We start from the raw sequence: 22,567 nt of genomic DNA, 5'->3' as shown, positions 1-22,567 counted from the left end.
TAGCCATTCAGAGGTTGAGATCTGAGGATTGCAGTTCGAAGGCAGTCTGGGGAAGGAAACTCCTGGAGACTCTTATCTTCAATAAACGAATCAGAAAAAGGCAAAAGTGGTGCTGTGGCTCAAGTGTTGGAGCGCTAGCACTGAGCAAAAGAAGCTCAGGGTCAGTACCCAGGCCCAGAGTTTAAACCCTAGAAGTGTTCCCCCCACCAGATTTTTATCTAGATTAAAAGAATACATGGAAGAAAATGAGGAGAATGCAGTGAAGGACAGAAAGAGTGAATGTAGGCATGGAAATGGTGATATATCAGAAAGCTTCAATAGTGGTCCAGATGTGAACAAGATGATGGTGGCTTAGGCTAGGGAGCAGCCACAATAGAAAACTTGAGCTGGAGGATAAGTTACCATTTTCAACCTGGTTAGTGTGAAGGCCTTGGATTGAGAAGAAGCACAGAGGGCTGCTCAGAGCAGAGGAGGCCTAACAGGTAAAGGTTTGTACTTCTCTTTCCTCCTTTCTACCAAGGCTCGGTTAAAGGGTACTGTGTTTTAGACAGGTTCATAATGTTACAAATCTTCAAGAAAACATATTTGTTTATTGATTTTGACCATTCAGAGATAAGGGAGAGCCATGCCTTTGTGAGGAGAGAGAGAGGCTAACAAGTGTGGACACACTGTTTAGCCTCTTCAATGTTATCATAAGCAGGTCAGCTCTGGCTCACATGTGCAAACTGAAATAGTCAAGAAAACTCTGTGTCGTGGGCCCCAGGAAATTTAGAAAGTAGACAAGCAATTGTCAGTCATTTGTGCACACTGGAACAGAGCCCATGATGTGTGAAGGAGAGCTTTTCTTTGTCCCCTGATATGCTTGTGCTGTTCCTTCTAGTAGCATGTGAAATTTCTAGAAAGAACTATGGAAAAGACATCTCTTAAAGGTAGTGTTTACAATCTCCATGTTTTCAGTAAGTCTTTTTCATTTCCTCTCATACCATTTAATTCAACTTTATACTACCATTGGTTTCTTTTGTATTTTATGATTGAGAATTTACTGCCTAGTTTGGTGTGAAACTATTTATTGAAATGAATCTCTCACTTGAAATTTTTTTAAAGATGGAGGCACAAAGACAGAGAGGGATTTTAAGGCTGTAGAGGGAATTAGTGGTTAGGAATGAGAATAGTCTCTGTTATATATAGATATAGATATTTGAATAAGGCTCTTTGAAAACAAGAAAAAATTAGCCCACCCTTATTGTAATATAATAAAGATTCACCGGGGAAGGGCATACCTCCAGAGGTAATTATTCCAAGCTCATTCATGGTATTTCAGAGCTAAAGGAGACAAAATCAGGCCAGAATCAAATAGTAATGCCCCTCCTTACCGACAAAACATGACCTGAAAGTTGGTTTTACCTGCCAAGAGGAAAAAGTATGGCTTTGCTTTTGTCTATAAGGTTTAAAGGTTAAATAAGAGGAGCTGCACATTGATTTGGACTTGAGATTGATTGTCCCAGGATCAGAGATAATCAAGGCAAATGTAGACCTGGGGAGGGCTGCAGTGCTTTGAGGGGTGTGCTGGTCAATGTTTAACAGAGGACTCTGGGTGAGGGGAGAAGGCTGCATCTGTGGTATTTGCCAGTTCTGTGCTACATTTGTAGCACACACTGGGTGGCTGAAAACAGTCAAAGTGACAGGAAATAAGGATGGGATGCATATAATTGGCCCCTTACAGATGATCCTACCAGCTCCTATACACCACTGACAATGTCCACTGCTGGGTCTGCCTACTCTACTAACTGCTAGAGTCCTTAGAAGCAATGAAATGGAATCAGGTTGGATTTTCATATTCTCTCCTATAGCCATAGAACACATGGTGAGCTGGGCCTATGTCTTTAGAAGTAGGCAGTTCCTTGCTATTCTTTCTGATTGGCTTAAAAACCTCCACTGCCCTGATCAATGCCTAGAGTTTTACCCTTCTGTTTCTTGAGTACGCTTTTAGGAAGTGGGAGCCTGTGGTTGAGGGAGATAACTTTCTAGCACTTTCAGGTGGGCCCATTTCCTAAACTGGAGAGAGAGTGGTCTGGAGCTGGTTTGTCTAGAGAAGACCAAGGCAGTAGTAACACAGGCACAGGAGTGCTGTAGAGATAGTCTGGAGTCAGTATGCTTATTTCTTACAATGCTTCTTGAGTGTGTGCTTTCATCAGAATAGGGGAGGGTGCCACTTAGACTTTTCTTACCCAGATATCCTTAGGGTCAGGCCATGGTCAACAGGCTTTTCTTTCCCAGAGAAGGAACTTTCAATTTTCCTAGACGAATGGAGCTCTAAGAACAGCTCTGAAAGCTTCCAGGCAACTCAGATCATCATCTTTATCAGTTCCAGATGGCATTATACGTGAAAGACAGAACCTTAGAAAGTTGTAGAAGAAAACAAGGAAGAAGATTCATATGACATATATAGGTAGGAAAGAAATTATTCAATAAGTCTCACAAAATATTTAAAAGAAATCAGTCCAAACCACAATTAAAATGGACTTCTTTAAAAGGTGCCATTTTTAAAAAAGGTGATTTTCAAATTGAGAGAAGATTTTTGTGACCTAAGTAATTATGATTAGTGTTCAAAACACATGAATTATCCCTAAAAGTCTATGAGAAAAATGCAAGCAAGCCAATCAAATGAAAATAAAAATGGCTAGAAGAAACATGAACAATGGGAATAGGCAATTCATAGAAGGGAAGAAATACATGGCAATGGTACTATTCATTGTGCTGTAGTTCACATATTTTATTTCAACCACATTGACCAGTATTGTATTAAAAATTAAGTAAGATGTGGAATAATGATACATTTATATTACTGGTTTAAATTGGTGTCGTCACTTTGGCTGTTTGATGCTATCTTACATACTTGAAGCCAGACACACTTATAATTTAGTCATTTTTCACTGAATATCTTCTAGAACAGGGTTTGAACTATTTTCAGTTTGGGCAGGACAATTCTGTGTTGTGCAGGCCTGTACTGTGCATTTGTGATGGTTTGGCCGCATCTCTGGTTTAAGCCTTTACCAGGAATAGAACACCTATTTTGTTTCCCCTGCCAACAGTCATCTGATATTTCAGACCATGCTTTCTGCTTCAAGTTTGTGAAAAGGACAAGAAAACCTGGACAAGTGCTATGTAGGGGAAAAAGGACAGATCAATTTATGAGAGGCTGTGGCATGAAAGTCTGAATGGGGCTAATAATAAAAAATAAAGGTAGTAGAAATGGCATTGGGCAGATGAAGTCATATTTTCTTTGTTGACTCTGCTTGTCTAACTGACACACACTTCTCTCACATATACAGTTCTTCATTTATTGACTCTGCTAAGTAGAGATGATGACTTTCCATTCTCTGAGTCTGAATCAGTTGATAAAAACTGGAGTTATGAGCAAGAGAGCCAAGGTCTTAAAGACAACTTTACAACCAAGTCTCCCGTGCCCTCCAGTGGTAGAAAGGTAGAAACGCAGGTGATCACAAAGAACAATGTCTACACTGGCCCTCAGAAATATTACAATTACTTTCTTTTGTCTTCCACTAAATATTCAGGACTCTCTCTCTATATTTTTAAATATAGCTGGGTTTCTTCACAGCATGCTATCTATGTTATCAGTATTTGAGGATGTCCAAGCTTAGATTAATTTTAAAAATAGTGTATCTGACTTTTAAAATTGTGCTGAAGAAAATGAAAGTTCAGAATTGTGGAGGGACAAGGCCAATACTCTGACTTTGACTTTTTGGTTCCCAATTAGATTCATGGTCCATTATGTTCCTTTCTTCTGAGTAACAGTGATTGAATATCTGCCAGAGTGGCGCTTGGCAAGTTATTGTTGGAAGAATAGTTACCAATTACTGAGTTTTCTTGTACACAAGGAATTGGTCCTTCATACCTATTATCTTATTAATCCTCACAAAAACCTTAGACGATAGGATTATTGTCATTTTCTTATAGTTAGAGAAACAGAAACTCAAAGTAACAAGAAGAGAGTAACTAAAGGAAGTTCCTGCCTTCAAGTCCTTTACAAGCTGAATCAGAACAACAGACCAGTGTACCTGTGCTGGAAGGTAAGATATATCTCTTATTAACTGTGCATTCCTCCCCTCCATCCCCAGGATACACAGCGTTCTTGAGATGGAAAACTACAAACACTAGTTTTCTAAGAGGGTTTATTTGTAATGAGAATGATGAGATTAATACCATACTTTAGGTTTACCCGGCAGCACTTGGACTTTTCAAGGCCATTGCTGGAAGGTTTGTAGAAGTGCAGAAGTTCAGGTTTTTACTTCAGGTCTATTGAATAACAATCATTACAAAGAAAGCTCCAAGTGATTGTATATCTACTAAAGTTAGAAAAGTGCAGTTGAAAGATTATTGGTTTTTTTTTTTTTTTTTACTGACGAGATATAACTTTTTTGGAGAATATAGACTATACAGAAAAGAGAATAATAGAAAAACACTCCAGCTCTCTGAGGAGTGTGCCAGGTAAGGTTCTGTCTTTTTGTAGAACCCATTTAACCCTTTTAATGCATGGATGTGTAAGAGACTCAGATCGCCTGTGCTCCTCACTTTGAGTCTCCTTCCCCAATCTGTCCTAGGTACCATGCAGGTTTCTAGAAATAATTTTGGCACTTCGGAGAACAAGACTGAAATGTGTTGCATGTAATTCAATGGTGTGATTAATTTTCTTTTTTTCCATTTTGTTAATTTTATTTCAAAATTACCATATAGTAGAGCTCATTTTTTAGATGCATATTTCACTGAGTTTTAACATGCATATATATTTGGATAGCCACTGTCACAACCAGTGACCCCCAACACAGATCAGTGACCCTTCATTGAATTCCTGGAACACCAAACCAAACCTTCCACAGACATCTGTACCCCATGTTTAACTTCTGTTGACCACTGATCTATCACTGTATTGTATGAATGGAGCCATACAAACAGTGGGCCACATGTTTAGATTAGCTTTTAGTACAATGCCATTCCTAACTGGGTTTGAAGTTTTAATAGTATATTTCATTCATCATTTTCTAGCTAGAAGGACATAGCAAAATTCTGTGACTCTATAGGAAGCGTATGCGTTTACTCACATAAATGTTGTGTCTAAATTATTCTAGGACTGTGTCAATATATTTCCTCAATGGTGTTTATGCTATTTAGGAATGAACTGAGTTTCGTACTGAGTTTAATTCCCAGACACTTGTTCTGGTGTCCAACTGAGTTGTTTTTGTATTTTCTCTACCTATTTCTCTATATCCCGAGTAGCTAGAATTATAGTTATGAGTCACCAACTCCTGGTAAATACATATTTTTTGTGTGTGCCTGTTCTGGGACTTGAACTCAGGGCTGGGACTCTGTCTCTGAGCTTTATGCACAAGGATAAAGCTCTACCACATGAGTCATAGTTCTACTTTGATGGTTAATTGTCATGCACTTTCCTGCTTGGGATAGCTTCAAACTATGACCCTCAGATCTCAGCCTCCTGAGTAGTTAGGATTATAGACATGAGTCAGTATGTTGCTTGGCCTAACTAACATTTTTGAAAAATAGTATTCTTTAACTATCTTTGTAAATCATACTTGAACTTTTAAATATTTTCTCCAGTCCTCCCAAATACACCCAGTGGCACATATTTTTAAAAAGTATACTTTGAAACAAAGAGCTCTTTATAAGATGAAAAATAACAATAAAAATTTCAAAACCTCTACTCTGGAATGTAATCTTCACCATTGTATTTAACCTTCTCATTCATTATAAATCATTCATTATAAATTTACCATCCCTCCTCCATTAGAAATTGACAGCCTTGGGAAACTAGAGAGGCCAGATTTTTATCCTAATTATCATATTGCAAATGAGAAAAGGACTAGGGGGAGGAGAACAGCCAAGGTTACACAGCTGGTTGAAGATGCATTTAAATTACAATGTAAATTTGAGTTCTGTTATGCTCTCTAAACATCCTGTATTGCAGAAACTGTAGTTTTTTTCTTTATTTGGTAGCCATAGAACTTTTGTTTAGATCTACTGAATTCCAAAATCCGGAATAGTCTCTTAGAAAAACAGAATAAAAGTAATTTTTAGGACTCATTTTGATAATGATTTTCTTCCTGTAGGTTATTTTTTGTGTGAGACATCAGTCACTCAGACCACTCTGGTTTGAGGTTCTAATTCATTTGCCATCAAACAAACAGACAACTTGTTTCCAGAGAGTAAAGCTATAAAGATTGAAGCTGTTCCAAACCCAATTTATCTGATTCCCATTTCAGAGCTTTCTTAGGACAAAGTCTATTATAAGGTAGGATATTAGAAATTAAAACAGGCTTCTTTTCTCCTTTGGAATTGCCATGAGATATGGTAGTTGCTTCTTTATGCCCTTTTTATCAGGTATATTGGGACATTTTTGTAATTCAGAGAATAAATAATTCAGTGGAAGAAGATATGATTTTAATTTGCATCTTCATAGATGCTTTGTGTGGCATTTGATCTGACATATGCCAGACATTGGTAATTTGGGACATAATATCTTCGAGGTCATGGATATTAAAACTGAGAGCCTCTTTGAACTTGATGAGGGCCTATAGAATAGGCTGGCCTCATGCATAGTTCTTACTTTATACTTTCATAGTCCCTCTTTCTCATATCCCCCGGACATGGACTGAACTGCTCCCAATCAAGGACAATGCCCAGAAGCAGTGTGGCTCTCCCTAAGCCATCCTCTGATTCCGAAGCCTACTCAAGGGAGCAACAGGCCCAGAATGAATTCATTAATTAATGAGGACAATGGGAAACTGTAAACACAGCTGCTGGCTGCTGGCTCTGTGGGCCTGCCTTCATCTGGCAAGGGAGAAGATGCTGGGTGCTAACACAGTCTCATTGTCTGGGGCTTCCTTAGCTGAACTTGACACAATATCCTTGGCAGGGCAGCCCAGCTAGTGGCATGACAGTCTCTCCAGAAGTATCCAGAGACAGGACTCCTTTTCAACTGGAGTTTCTATCTTTTTGGCCAACCTCATAATAAGAGACTTGGAGTAGACTGCGAAGAAAGCAGAAGCCTATTTATAAGAGCACATAAATGCTTGTCACCAAGTGCTCATGTCTGTGATGAACTCTTTGAGGGAGGAGACCATAGCTAATCTCCCCAGTCTTCATTAGTAGCCTTTACTTATCTTGCACCAAAAACTGGGACCTGGCAGAGAGAATATGTTTCTTCTCCTGGAACAGATAAATTTATCTCATTAGTGGCCAAGCTTTCTGATTCATGAGACAGCACCTTATTTTCCAGAGATTTGAAGTCTTAAACAATACATTCTTCTTTCCTGTTTATATAAACTCATGCAAGACTCACTGGTCTCGATTTACAGATGAGGAAACTGAGGTTCAGAGAAGTTCATCAATGTGCTCCAGGGCTCATGAGCTTGGCTAAATTGAGTGGAACTTTCAGGCTTCCTTCTTTTTGATCTACCCACTGCCCTCCATCAGCTTTTGCGACAGAAACAGGAATATGTCCTGAAATCCAATTGTTGATAAAAAATGTTGGGATCTTTCAGTAGGCTTGGAGACTTTCTGACTAATACTTCCCACCTCAATAATCAGATCAACACTTAAAGCTCATAGTAACAGAAAAAGCAACACATGAGGCATCTCAATTGTGATTAAACATGAGAGGCAAAAAAATCTAGAAAACAAAACAGAGGCAAACAAGAAAACAAGTGAACTCACAGGCAGGCCAAAGATAATGGTACTTTGAGGAGAACATTCCTGCTCGTGGCAAAGGGCTTTCCATTCATCTTCCACAATGTCTACAAGGTGTCTTAGGCACTAGGAATCTCTACTCCTGGCTTCTTTGAACAATTTAACCCAAGAAATGCATCTACGGTGTACCATGGTTTGCTTAGCAACATGCTGGAGGCTGGTTATTATGAGGGTAGTGGGGAATCAGCAGTGAATAAACAAAGTTCTCTCTATTTAAGTTGCTTCCACTATCATGGGAGACACTTTAAACAACCTATTGGAATATGAGGCAGAGTGAAGTAAGCACCATAACAGAATGAAAAATTAGGAGCTGTATGAGCTCCTATCAGTCATAATGGAAGCCTTCAGGGGAGAAAAGATTGATGGCAGGGTTTGAAGAACAGTGGGAGAACCGAAGGCAAGGGGAATTTGTGTGCTTGAGGGGTCCGAGGATTGTGGACCTCTCTTCAGTGTTCTAGTTCACAAGCAGCTAACCATACATCAAGTGACCTGGGACCAGCTGGGATCATAGTAAAGGAAACCAGCCATAAAGAAGAAAGTTTGAAAAAATGTTGAGAACTGAGATGGAATTTTTCCCTATGTTTTATGTTTAGAAGCCTGTAAAAGCAAGGAATAGAGTTAAGGATAAGAAGTGAAATGAGACTCTAAATACACTTAGGAGTGCTCAATAATATCCAGTGAAGAATTCTGAGGAAAGTTTTAATAAGACTGAAGACTGAGTTGGGTATTTTTAATGCATATCCCATGTAACTAGGAAAACTAAGGGAAGAGTTTGGGTTCAGAGGGACATGGGAGAAAGATGACAGGGATGATATCAAACAAGATACAATGTACTTATAAACTGATTTGTTGAAAGGTAGCCCTTTTGTACAACTACTTAAAGATAAAAGTGTAATTGAAAGAATGGTTGTAAGGTAAATTATCAGAGAAACCACATTTTGAAGGATGGAATCTTGGAGTCTTTATTAGAGCATTAGTAGTCTGCAGGCAGCCAGTTATTACAAAGTCCTTCAGCACACAGATACCCTTAACACGGTCAGGAAACATGGCAGAGAGGAAAGATAGAACAAAAACAATACCAACAAACCAATTCAGCTCCAATGGAGAGCTGAAGTGGGACGCCATGGTGACTGGACACAAGTCAGGAGACAGGGCATAAAAGACATGCGGCATGGTATGATGGCACCTGAGCTGGTCTGACCCTAAATAGGGTCAGGTCAGGAGGCAGGGTCACAGGAAGCTCCCAATCTCAGGCACTAGACTGACAGGTTCAGTAACCTATAGGCAAAATGCCCACCCTGTCTGCAGGGATTCAGGAATACCCATCACCTAGGAGTAGGACTTCGCTTCTTCTAGGAATTCAGGCAGAACTATGAAGACAAGATGCCAGATCCTCTAATTCATCACATATGGCCAAGATGGTGCTAGCCATCTTAACTCCTTACTTTAGAACTAGAATCAAAACCTTTCTAATCAGCTCAACTGTATAGGGAGGAAAACCCCACCTTGTTCAAGCATGTATATGGGAATATGATGTGGATTTGCCTGGTTTTAGAATCCTGCTCATATGGGGAAAGATTATATAACAGATGGATTTGTACCTTTAACACACAGTGATCTTGCCCTAAAGAAAATGTGACATGACAAATGATTAATAATTTTCGTTGATCACATCGGCAACACTATTTTATTTTATTTTTTGCCAGTCCTGGGCCTTGAACTCAGGGCCTGAGCACTGTCCCTGGCTTCTTTTTGCTCAAGGCTAGCACTCTGCCACTTGAGCCACAGTGCCACTTCTGGCTGTTTTCTAAATATGTGGTGCTAGGGAATCAAACCCAGGGCTTCATGTATATGAGGCAAGCACTCTTGCCACTAGGCCATATTCTCAGCCCCAGCAACACTATTTTTAAGAGGAGGGAGATTTTGGTGGAGCTAGCAGAAATTTGCACGGCCTCAAGAAGGGTTGGGACTTTTTTTCATCTACAGGCAGCAGTAGATGAGAAGTATGGTGAACTTCCGTGAACCAGGTTCTAAACCACAGGAAGGAACAGATAACTTCAATGGAGTTTATGAACCAGAAATGGTGACTGCTCAAAATACGAATAGATTTTTTTTTTGGAACTAAGGATCCTGGAAAAATGAGTAGAACAGGCATAAACAGCAAGAGAAATGGAAGTGTTGTTGTCCTACTATTTTCTTAGCTTGTTGAAATCTAGTCCCTGGTGAATCTCAGGCTATGGTAGTTGTAGTAAGTGGAAATGAGGATATGGGAAGACATTTTTTCTGTGGCTGTGGGAAGCAAGGTGAGCAGGGAGCTCTGTAGGTCCTCCAAGAATAAGAGCCATGTTCTTGTGTTAGGTACTAATGCATCATGTTGATATGTTGCTTCCTAGGTGGGCATGGTGATATACTACTGTACCCCTAGAGTACAGCAAGTTTATTGTCAGCTTGGGCTACTGTGATCCATGGAAAAGACCTGTCTATAAACAAACAAACAACTTCCTTAAAGAGGGATTTGTAAGCTTTCAAACATTTGAAACCAATTAGAATAATAGAAACTATTGTGCTAGAAGTGAGTAAACAAAAGATTTAGTCCCTATTCTTTTATTTTAAGCTCTATGATTTTAATTAAAGTTGCCAATGATTCTGATGATCACTAACTGTAATATCAAATTAACTGTTCATACATGTAGTATGTACCATATAAGGCCTTCTATAGTTTAGTCTTTTCAGTAACTCTGTGAGATAAAAATACCATTTCTATAACAGGGATGAGAAAAATGAGATATGACAAGGTAATTTTCTCAAGATGCAGGTGGTAAAATAGCCAGGTCTCTAACCCAGGCTGGATACCAAGGACTATACTGTTACAGAGCTCACTGTGTTGCTCATATGATCCTCACTCCCACAGATGAGAAGTGATACAGCTGTGAGGACTCCGCCTATGCTCCTCAGCTATCACTATTCATCTTCTTCCTAATCTCTCCTGTCAAATAAATGAATGTTTATGAGAATAAAAATAACACTGGAAATTGAAAGTGCTGTGAAAAGTGCTGTGCCTTTTAAAAAACTACATTTAAAATCTAGTGTTTAAAAACATTTGCTGAATAAAATGCATACACCACTGAGGCTGCAATGTGTCTGTTTAGGATCCATCTATTAACATCTTTTTAAAATCCTAATTACTTGAAGAACTGCTCTAAAATGCACAAAAATCAATCTTGCAGACAATGTGCTAGATTAAGAACATCCCCCTGACATTTGTTGGTTGTTGAAGGTCTAAAATGATCAACTTGAGATGAATTTCATGAAAGGAATCATGGAAGAACATGTGGTGTATATTCTTGTTGCTTTATGGAATCATCAAGCATGGATTATTATTTTCATTTTACAAATGCGAGGAATTAACTTTGAAGAAGTGGAGCTAATTACCTACCTTTATCTAGTTCTAAATACAATCATGAAGACTGAAAATATGTGATGCCTTGCAATGGGGGAAATAGCTTTGGAGGCCCAGAATAGGACTAACATATACCTTTTAGTCCCTTCAAAGCCAAGAAGACAAAACGTGGACTATCGCCTATTAGAAAAACAATCCTGCAAAAATTTGGATAAATAAGAATAGTTGCAGTAGCCCCATGACTCTGAAAATGAGAAACAGGGACAAGGGCTGGGATAATCACTGCCTGGAATCATCCAGCTCTTCTCTGTAGCTTGGACTCTTTCATTCATCTGGCAAGTATCTTGTTTTGCTCCCTACTATAGCTGTGCTAGAGTTATTTTTTTTTTTTATGGTAGTGTTTGACTTCAGCAAGTTGACACATGAGCCTCTGATCTGGTGTTGGAACAAAGCAATGGCAGAAGGAGGCCCAGCTCAGAATGAGTCAGGTGCAGACTGATGCCTCCTTCTTGTTAAACACCATTCCCCCTCCAGGTATGTACTTTTCTCCAACAGTCAAATTCTGTCAACACAAGTCTGGGCTTCCCTCTCCCCAGAAAGGTAAATACTGTCAACATAGTGAAAGGAAAAATGTTGATGGCTGGGATTGGGAAAAAAAACCAACACAACAAAAACCTATACTTTTAGGTGGAGGATCAAGAGCCCTTTGCCTTGCCAAACATTATTTGAATTTTGTAAAACAAACACTGGAGTTTAAGTTACATCCTCAAATTCAATATTTGGCATAGGTATTTTCCCCCCACTTGGTGTACCTGTTAATTGCTTGGTGACAAAGTGACAGAGACTATCAAAGGGTTTTAAGATTTCTTCTGCATGACCTCACATCTTTTTTAATTAGTAATGAAATTGAGGCTTAGGGAAGTAAAATTATTCACTTAGGATGATACAGATACTGGCTTTTTAATTGCTATGATTGTACTGTTTCAACCATATTGATCTGAATTCTATTCGTGGCTTTGTTTTTGTTGTTGTTGTTTATGTCAATAACCAGCAAATGAAACTATTTTTTTTGTCTTGGATCATCTTGGAAATACATTCTCTTTTTTTTTTTTTGAAACTTTAGAAATTATGTTTCAGAAGCTGAACAAAGTAGTGCCATTTAAAAAGCAGTTTATTAATACAATACATCTTGATCAGTCTCATCCCTCTCAGCATTCTCAACCATCCCTCTCTTAGCCTCTCCTTTCCTCATTTTTCTTAATTTTGTAGGATATACATTGAATTCTTGACTAAAAGTTTCCTCTTTTTTTTCTCTTTATTCATCTATCCCTTCTCCCTTAACCCCAACCCACCCCTTTCAAGTACTCCATTCTTGATAATTATTTTGTTGAACTTTGTTTTTCTAAGGGATTTTTCACTAATTGAGCTCTCCCTTGAATCTACAATTTTTCCGTTAATATATTTTTATACATTTGCATACCACCCAACATATTTACTTATGAGTTTGTAAGTTAAATCTAGTTTCCACATATTAGAGGAAATATGGATCCTTTGTCTCTCTAGGTCTGACTTACTTCACTTAGCATAATCTTTTCCATGTCTTCTCATTTCTTTACAAAACTATAGCATCGGACTGGGAATATGGCCTAGTGGCAAGAGTGCTTGCCTCCTATACACGAAGCCCTGGGTTTGATTCCTCAGCACCACATATATAGGAAACGGCCAGAAGTGGCACTGTGACTCAAGTGGCAGAGTGCTATCCTTGAGCAAAAAGAAGCCAGGGGCAGTACTCAGGCCCTGAGTTGAAGGCCCAGGACTGGCCAAAAAATACCACCACCACTACCACCAACAACAATAAAAACAACACAAAACCCCCCCCCCAAACTACAGTATCATTCTTCTTAATGGATAAGTGAAATTACATTGTGCATACATACCATATTTTCTTCATCCATTGTTCACTGAGGGGCATCTGGACTGATTCTATACTGTGGCTTTGGTGAATAGTAGTGCAATGAACATGATTGTGCCTCTGGCCTTATTGTATCCTGATTTGTAATCTTTTGGATAAATGAGGTACGTGTGTGTGTGTGTGTGTGTGTGTGTGTGTGTTGGTAAAGGGCTTGAATGCAGAGTACTTTTTCCACTCAAGGATAGCACTATACTACTTGAAGCACACCCTCCAGTTCTGGCTTCTTGCTTGTTAATTGGAGATTAGAGTCCCATGGGCTTTCTTGCGTGGGCCGCCTTCAAACTGCAGTCTTCATATCTCAGCCTCTTGAGTAAGCTAGGATTACAAGCATGAGCCACCAGCTCCTGGCTGAAAACAGATTCCTAACAAATGATCTGCTAATAACTATTAAGATTTACTATTGCTAACTATCTGGACTTAACTTATCAGCATCTGCCATGATGTGATTGTGAAGCTATAGACTCTAGAATTTGCCTGGGTTTGTATCTAAGATGCATCACTTCATAAAAACCAGGATCTAGTAATAACGTAATGATTGAGAATGTCCATGTACCAAGCTGCGAATGGTATAGACACCTATTCAGTGCTGAATAAATATGAAATATCACCACTATTACACGGGACCTTTAGTTGACTTGTCTGTAAGAAAAAAATTATTATTATGTGTTGCCATTTTCAGTTGAATGAGCTTATTTATATGTAGGCCTTGGAGACTTTTATTCCATTAATTTATTTCTAGGTGAGTAGGTATTTACTGAGCCAACTGTGCCAGGCATGATGTAATCAAAGCAAACAAGTTCCTTGTTTTCAAGGAGTTTATAGCCTGTGAGCACCTGTGAGGGAGACAGAAAATTAAACAAGCAGTTACAGTCAAGGGTAATTTTATGATAGTTGAGTATATGGGATGTTGTGTAAGTACAAAGCAGGAGAAACTCATGATTTGAAGAAACACATTCTTTCTCTCCCTCTCTCTCCCTCTCCCTCTTTCCTTCTTTCTTTGTCTTTCTCCCCTTCCTTTTTATTTTTTACTTTCATTCTGATATTGGGGCTTGAACAGATGAACACAGAATCTTGCTCTCTTGTTTGGCTTTTGTATCCAAGGCTAGAACTCAAAGACTTGAGCCACACCTCTGCTTTGAGCTTTTTGCTGGCTAATTGGAGACAAGAGTCTCCTGGACTTTTATACCCAGGCTGGCTTTGAACTGTGATCATCAGAACTCAGCCTCCTGACTAGCAGGGATTACAGGCATGAGCCATGAATTCCTGGTTTAAGAACCAGTCTTAATAGTGATAACTAAGTCAAAAGCCAGCAGACAGGTAGTATTTAACCAGTTGGAAGGAGAGAGGAAAGTGCCCTATGAAGGAGAACAGAACATCAGAGAGATCACGAGAATCAGTTTGTCCTACTGTAATGATTCTACTTATAGACAGCACTGTTTTAAGATATATGCCTTAATTCATACACACTCAGAAGAAATGAAAAACCAAAACAAAAGATTTCCAGTTAAACTATAAGCAGATTTTCTTGTCACTTAGGATTTTTATATTTTCTCAAAGAACATTAAAAATTATCTTTAAATAGTTGTACAATAGAGTTGCCATTTAACAAAGCAGTTTACAAATACAATGCATCATGATCAATGTCACCCCTTTCAATATTCTTGCCTATCCCTCACAAAACATCCCTCCCTTCACTTTTCTTAATTTTGAAGCATATATGTTGAATTCTTGACTGAATTCTCCCTCCCTTCTCCTTTTTATTCATATATCTCTTTCCCCTTGAACCCAATCTACCTCTTTCAAGTACCTACTTCCTAATGCTTGTTTTGTTGAACTTACACTTTGCCTTTCTAAGGAATTACACTGTTTGAGTTCTCAAAGACCATTTAAATTTATTTATTTATTTATTTATTTATTTATTTATTTATTTATTTATTTATTGTCAAAGTAATGTACAGAAGGGTTACAGTTTCATACATAAGACAGTGAGTGCATTTCTTATGAAACTTGTTACCTCCTCCCTCATTTTTCTACCATCTTCCCACCTCCCCAATTCTCTTCCCCCCAGTTGTGTAGCTGGTTTGCAGCATATTGTCTTCAAAGTGTTGCTGTTGCACTGGTTCATCATTTATCCTTTCTCTCTCCATTTTGATGTTCCCTCTCCCTTCCCTAGTTCTGATAAATGTATATACAATACCCAGGGTACCAAAATCAATTACAGTGACATCAGAGGTAAAACCATGGGGAAGAAAGACAAAAGAAAAAGGCATAATTTCACGAGGTACATTGAAAATAACAACAATGATAAACCACTTGTTTCCATAACTTGGAGTTCATTTTGCTTAGCATCGTGTTATGTGTTCATATGTACTACCTATTGAGCTATTGTGATCTTCTGCTAGGGCTATCCTAGACATGTCTTAATTATTACTAGCGAGGGAAATCATAGAGTCTATGTTTCTTTGATTCTGATTCACTTCACTTAATATGCTTTTTTCCAAGTCTTTCCATTTCCTTAATAGTATGGTGATGGCATTTTTTTTCTGACAGAAGCATAGAATTTCATTGTGTATATATACCATGTTTTCTTGATCCACTCATCTACTGAGAAGCATCTGGGTTGATCCCATATTTTAGCAATGATAAATTGTGCTCTGCTGAACATAGTTGTGTTGGTAGTTTAGTGTGTTCTTGCTTTGGGTAGATGCCCAAAAGAGGGGTTGCTGGGTCAGGTCATAGGGGAGCTCTATATTTAGCCTTTTGAGGAGCTTCCACACTGCTTTCCAGAGTGGTTGAACAAGTTACTAAACCAAGTGTAGTAGTGTTTCCTTTTGGACACATCCCTGCCAGCATCTGTTGCTATTAGTTTGCTTGATAAATGGCCATTCTTACTGGGGTGAGGTGGAATCTCAATGTTGTTTTGACTTGAATTTTCAAAGACCATTTAAAAAATACCAAAGTACACATATAATGGATTACATAGCATGCTACCAATGATAATAAAATAAGTATAATAATAATTGTGAAATAATTTTGCTTTCAGTACTACTAAAAATTCTTTTAGGCTCAGTTATTTTTAAATACTTAAAAATTCAGAGGCATTTGACATCATATATTTTCACATAACCCTGTTGAGAACGTTCAAGAAGCAGCAGTTCCTAAGCAAATTTGTGGAAAATTACTGGCACTGGGCTCTTAAGCCTGTGGAATTTACTTACTTTTGACTACTCAGGAAATGCGAAATGATTTGGTTCTTAGGGGGCGAAGAGGGCAGTCCATTGTTGTTACTTGGACTTTCTTCTCTGCTAACACTTACCTATTCTGGTAGTTTTGGACCTTGTTGCATTGGCACATGAAAAGCCAACTAGTGAGCATAACTGTTGCCTGGTCTAGTGATTTTCAGATGAGTTTCAGTGTCAGAGATGCTTTGGTGTTAACAATGTGTGTACCAGAGGTCTCATGATATTGGTTGGGGGTATCCCAGCCACATGTGGTGATGCATACCTGTAATCCCAACTCATAGGAGGCTGAGGGAGGAAGGCCTTGAATTTGAGGCCAACTTGGACTATTTGACAAATAACAACAAAATAAAACATCGAAACAAAATGGCTCTGGTTCTACGATACTTGTTGCTGGGTCTTCTAGAAGGAAGGAATAATGTATCCTCACATGGTAGAAGAGGAGAAGAAAGAAAGATTACTGTCTCTTTTCACAGCAACATTATGCATTTATAAGGGGAGGGTCTCCATTACCTAAACATCTCCCTAAAGACCCTCCAGAATTGTATTAGGAATTGTTTCCAAGACATCAGTCTTTGGGGCTACATTCATACCATAACAGAGCTCCATAAAGATTAGCTTATTATTGGGGGAAACTCATTCTCTTCCTTAGGAAGCCCCAGGAAGGCTTCTCTGCTTCATAAGTGGCCTTGTCTGTATCGCTTACACCTCTGTGATTGATATCCTGAGGTATTTCTATTTACCAGTTTCCTACTGTTTTGTTCATCTCTTCTTAGAAAAAATGTGCTATTTATTTATTTATTTATTTTTTGATGGAAGCCAACTGGAGTATGGGGTTGGAAATGTGGCTTTGCAAGGGGAGAACTTGCCTAGAATGCATGAAGCTCTGAGTTTGATTCCTCAGCACCACACAAATGGAAAAAGCTGGAATGGTGCTGTAGCTCAGGTGGTAGAGTGCTAGCCTTGAGCAAAAAGAAGCCAGGGACAGGGCTCAGGCCCTGAGTTCAAGCCCCAGGAATGGCAAAAACAATAACAAAAAAACATGGACTAGGGCTCTGTGATATCATAAAATCTTTTCTAATCTGTCTTCAGCCTTCACTTGAGCTCAGGGGTCTTCCTTCATCCATAACTACTTTAGTTTATGGTTTTAATTAAAAAAAAAAAGATTCACGGGCTTTGGAGCCAGCCACAGTTAGAGTAAAATGTCATTGTTATTTATTAAGTGACTCTAGATAGGTTTTTTTGCCTCTCTGAGCCTTGTGAAAGGCAGAGAGTAATACTTCCCTCAAATGATATGAAAAAGTGTGGAAGTGATGCTGGAAGGTTGTCTCTTCAGTTCTTAGTACATAGCAGGTGCATGGTAGTGAAAATTCTGCCGCTGTCCACTGTCTCTCTGCTCTCTCATGGTGCCAATAATCTTTGTTCTAATAATGGGTGGCAGGAGGGTGCGGGGGAGGCTGGACTTTGAGTTTGTTCTGACCCCAGAGAACTTCAGGATGTTGTTGTGATTTTAGCTTTAGGTCACCTTGTTCCCTCGTGCGTTTCTTTTCCTAGAAGTGGAACTCAGCTAAAATTCTCGGAACAAACAGTTCAGGTTACTGAGTTCTGCTTCAGAGGTTTTGCTGTAGCTCTACATTGAGCTGGTTGCTCCTGGGTCTCTTGCTTGGGTAGGTATGTGATTTGTTTTTTTGCTTAACTGGTTAAAAGTACATTTTTCTCAGGACATCAAAAAAGTCTTTAAAGTTCTGAGACTGTATATTGCAACTTGATATGATTGAATAATTTTAACATAGCCATTTATAGGGCTGGGCTGTACTATTTAGACTTTTGGTCAGAGAGAGCTCCAAAGTCAAATTTTGGTGATGGAAAAATTTGGATTCATGATTATGGGATATTGAGGAAAGTATCAGAGCTTCTGTGCCTTAAAACAGTTCACTAATACATTCAACTCTTGGGTAGTTGGATAAGACTGAAACGGGCCAGCACCAAGCCCTTTGAAGGTTTCTTAGGCCACCCAGTACCAATGAGGTGTTGTGAAAATGACATCCTTTTATTTTTGTAACTTGTTACAACACACTTGGTGTTCTGCATCTGTAAAATGAGAATAATAGTGTCTATCTTATAAGATGCTATAAGAATTAAACTAATGTATACCAAGTGTTTAGAGAAGAATCATCATATGGAAAGTGAGATATGTAAGAAGTTATTGTTAACTGTCATTTTTGTGCAGCTATTATATATGAAAGAGGCAGTCATGAACATTTATGTACACTTTAGGTCAAATTGTCTCAGATAGGACTATTGAAAACTCTTTTAAATTGTAGTCTTTTAAATATTTAGTAATTTCTTACTTTCTGGAATTGAAAGATGCCCCACCTTATCTTGTATTTTTCGGATCCCAACTCAGACATTTTTTTCAAGAAGTCCTGATTCATTTCTTTGCAGAAGAGTATGAGAAACTGAGATGAGTTCCAGTAAGCCACCAGGTTTAGCAGATCTGATTAAGTTTATCAGATATGTGTAAATGAATCATTGAATTGAGATGGACAGAGAGCTATTTCAGGGCACTGAATACGATAGTGACATGAAGGTAGGGGAATCAAGTGAAAGCTTTCATCTGCGTTCCATTATTCTCCTCCAAAAGAATCCTGGGAAAGGAAATCATGGAAGATTTCAATGGGAGACAAAATGTATTTATGTTCTAATGATTCCTAACTTGTAAGTCTTTCATTGTATTCCAACTATTTCCTTATAATGAATTGTCCCAAATCTAAGTATTTGATAGTGACAATAATTGTTTTATTTTCTCTCTTGTTTGCTGCAGATTACTAAAGCGAGGAGAGACTGATGATGGTACTGGAATCTTTTAGACACTGATGGCCATAGCTCGTGACCAACAAATATCCCTCATATTTCTCCTGCATATATATCAGGCCATGTCTCTGTGGTATACTCCCATGAACTAGTACGGCTTTCTCACAACATGGAGATCTCAGAGCATTTGAACTGCTTACGTGGTAACTAAAGGTCCTCATGCAGGCCTTCTATTGGACAAGGCAAATGGATTTTACCCTTTCTGACTATCTTTGGAATTTACTTCAGCTGCTATCTGTAGGCTATAAATGAGACATGGATCATGTGAATTCAAGTGGGGGGAGGGGAAGGACATGATTTACCTTTCTGTGAGTGGAATGCCAAGTCAAGTTTGTGGACTGAGAGGGACTGTTTTGGTTATCTATGGGGAAAAAGTTCTGCCCCAAATACTTTTATGTTACCAATGTTTCCAGCAGTTGAAAATGTGTGTAAATACACAAAAAATTCACAGCTGCTGCCCTACAATCAAATAGTTTTTCATCTGGTTACTTTCTTTACTTCCCTTGAATTTTGTCCTGCCTGGATTCTTCCCATTTCTTTCTGAACCACAGGCACTCTTCTGCTTTCTTTCATGCTTGTTTTTTTTTCAAATTTAATTAAATTAATTTATTTTTAAATGTTCTTTTGCTGGGCATAAAGATTTCCATTAAACTTGGTTCTCAGCATGGGTGAAAGGAGACACCAAGTAAAGAGAATGTGTAGATAGAAGGGGAGAAAAGATCCGATTAATAATGGAAGAATTTAGAAAAAAAAATAAACACATAAGGAAAGCAGAAAGCCAGTGGCTCTGGATGATGTGTGCAAACACACTAAGAAGACATTGGAAATCATTTAAAAGTGGAAGCAAAAGAGCACTGGAGAAGGGGGACCATGCCATCAATGCAGTGTCTCCAGGCTGTTTCCTACACAGTAGGGAATTTCAAAATCAAGCATGGGTTTGGGGCTCTTCGTAACTCATCAAAATGATGTAAGCAGTTATACATAAATGGAGGGAGTGGGGAGACAAAATCCATAGCACTCATCAGAGCTGCAGAAGGGTATGGAAGCCCCAAATCCTTTTAAGATACAATGATGAACAGCCATCAGGGCTGGAGCTGTGGCTTAGGGGTGTGCTGTGGCAGCACAGCAAGCATGAGGCTCTGAGTTCCAATCCCAGTACCACACCCCCTCCACAAAAACTCCACCCCAAACAAAACAAGAATAAACCATCAAACTTCAAATGGAATAGGACTTGTTCTAAGTCACATGCAGGCAAGAACAAGAGAGCTGAGGTCAGGGCTGGGGATATGGCCTAATGGCAAGAGTGCTTGCCTCGTATACACAAGGCCCTGGGTTCGATTCCCCAGCACCACATATACAGAAAATGGCCAGAAGTGGCGCTGTGGCTCAAGTGGCAGAGTGCTAGCCTTGAGCAAGAAGAAGCCAGGGACAGTGCTCAGGCCCTGAGTCCAAGCCCCAGGACTGGCAGAAAAAAAAAAGAGAGCTGAGGTCAGTAGTTTAGGACTATATGTATATCCCCATGAGATTTGTTTCATTTTTGGTCATGTTCTTCTCCTGGTCCTTAGAAGCTGTCTTTTTCTTGCAAGTTCATTGAAAAACATACATTTATTCTCCAGTTGATCTTACTCATGTTTCCTCTTACCAATATTCATTATTCTTTCTACTCAACCACTAAACCACTATCCAACTCAATGTGCATGCACACGTGTGTACACTTGCACATGTATGCACTCAGCTTTCTTTTTTCTTTTTGGTGATTGGGACTCACATTTTTCTTTATCCAGACAACCACTAGATACGAGACCTCACATGAGTAGAGAAAGTGGATGGCAAAATCATGGTGAAGCAGAATTCAGTGTGTTCAGAAGGAAGATCTCTGCCAGGCAAACCAAGAAAACTCCATTGTTGTTATTTTCACAAAGTTTTTCTGTGTGTGTTTAATAAAAGCTTTCAGTTAATTTTCAGGTGAAACCACTAGATGGCGACATTGCCTTAGGAACGCAGAAGAAGCGGCAGGCTTTAGACTGCCACTGAGCTTCCACTTAGAGCTGCAAAATCGTGAATTGGGGCCTCAGGAGAAACAAACTCCGGTCTGTGCCAAGCTCTTGCAATCTTTGTGTTGCTGTGGAGTACACTCCCTCTAACTTCTTCACTATTTGTCAGAAGTTGTCCTCAAAATGTGTCACTCAGTGCCCCAGGGCTCATTGCACTTATACAATTCTAAGGACGTTACTAAATGTTCCAATCCATTTTCCTCTAAATGCCAGAATGGCTGGTTTCACCTTCATTAGAAGTTTCTTGAAATTTAAGTGCTGCTTATTCTTTCAAGGGTTTTTTTTTTTTTCTCTTGAAAAGAAACCTTGGATCCGTACAAAGGTAATTTTCACAGTTTGGGGGTTTTGAATATAAACAATCAGTAAACTAACTCAGAAAAATGTGAAGGTAGCCAACCTCTTTTTTCCTGGATGTGCAGTTGAGCTTCTCTGACTAGAATGGGTTCTTTCATAGCTGAAGGATACGGGCAAGGACTTATTTTTATCGTGAGGATTATTAGAAGCAGGTGTGCATTTACTCTGCAAATAAAACATTCTCTATCAAAATATAGCATACATAAAAACAATTTAATGAGCTACAAACTCATAAATACTTTAGCATTTCCATCAAATAAAGCTTCAGACTTGAGCTATATAGGTCGACTGACAAGTCCCAGGCTTTGTCTTATTCCCTTTCAGTGTATAAGAAAGCAAGAACTTGATGTCTGACAAAGAATGACTTGTTTTCTAGCTCAGCCAGGTGAAAAATTGAGCTCACTTACATTAGCCTGGGGAAAGCCTGATATAGCGTAGCCTACAAGTCCCTCCTTGATGTGAAGTGAAGGTGACTGAAAGTAAATTGGGGGACAAAGACATTTGCCAGCTGTGCCCTCAGTACTGGCTAGTGACCCTGCTTCTGTTTAGCATCTGCATCCTTTGCATCAGAAACAGAAGTTACTGTTAAATTTCTTTCTTCCCCACATCCTGCCAAATCTGGGAAGAGGACGCTTTTACCATCTCAGCTGACTGAACAAGAGTGATTCTAGGGGCTGGGAATGTGTCTTAGTGGTAGAGTGCTTGCCTTACATACACGAAGCCCTGGGTTCAATTCCTCAAAAGTCAGAAGTGGCGCTGTGGCTCAAATGGTAGAATACTAGTCGTGAGCAAAACAAGCCAGGGACAGTGCTCAGACTCTGAGTCCCAAGCCCCAGCACTGGCAAAAAAAAAAAAGAAAAAAAAGAATGATTCTATCAAGATTGGCTGGGAT

At 39.0% G+C, this 22,567-nt stretch overlaps 1 long non-coding RNA gene across 1 annotated transcript; it reads left to right on the top strand.

Moving 5' to 3' along the window:
* The first annotated feature begins 1,741 nt into the window (after positions 1–1,741).
* LOC125361590 lies at positions 1,742–22,281 on the top strand. Its single transcript, XR_007212964.1, has 5 exons — positions 1,742–1,864; positions 3,983–4,091; positions 4,446–4,509; positions 19,218–20,538; positions 20,747–22,281. It is a non-coding gene; the product is annotated as an uncharacterized LOC125361590 (long non-coding RNA).
* The last annotated feature ends 286 nt before the right edge of the window (positions 22,282–22,567 follow it).

The sequence above is a fragment of the Perognathus longimembris genome, chromosome 13, assembly GCF_023159225.1.
Source record: "Perognathus longimembris pacificus isolate PPM17 chromosome 13, ASM2315922v1, whole genome shotgun sequence".
NCBI classification, from domain to species: Eukaryota; Metazoa; Chordata; class Mammalia; order Rodentia; family Heteromyidae; genus Perognathus; species Perognathus longimembris.
The sequence above is the reverse complement of the archived record's forward strand: the minus strand, read 5'-3'. Positions and strand labels throughout refer to the sequence as shown.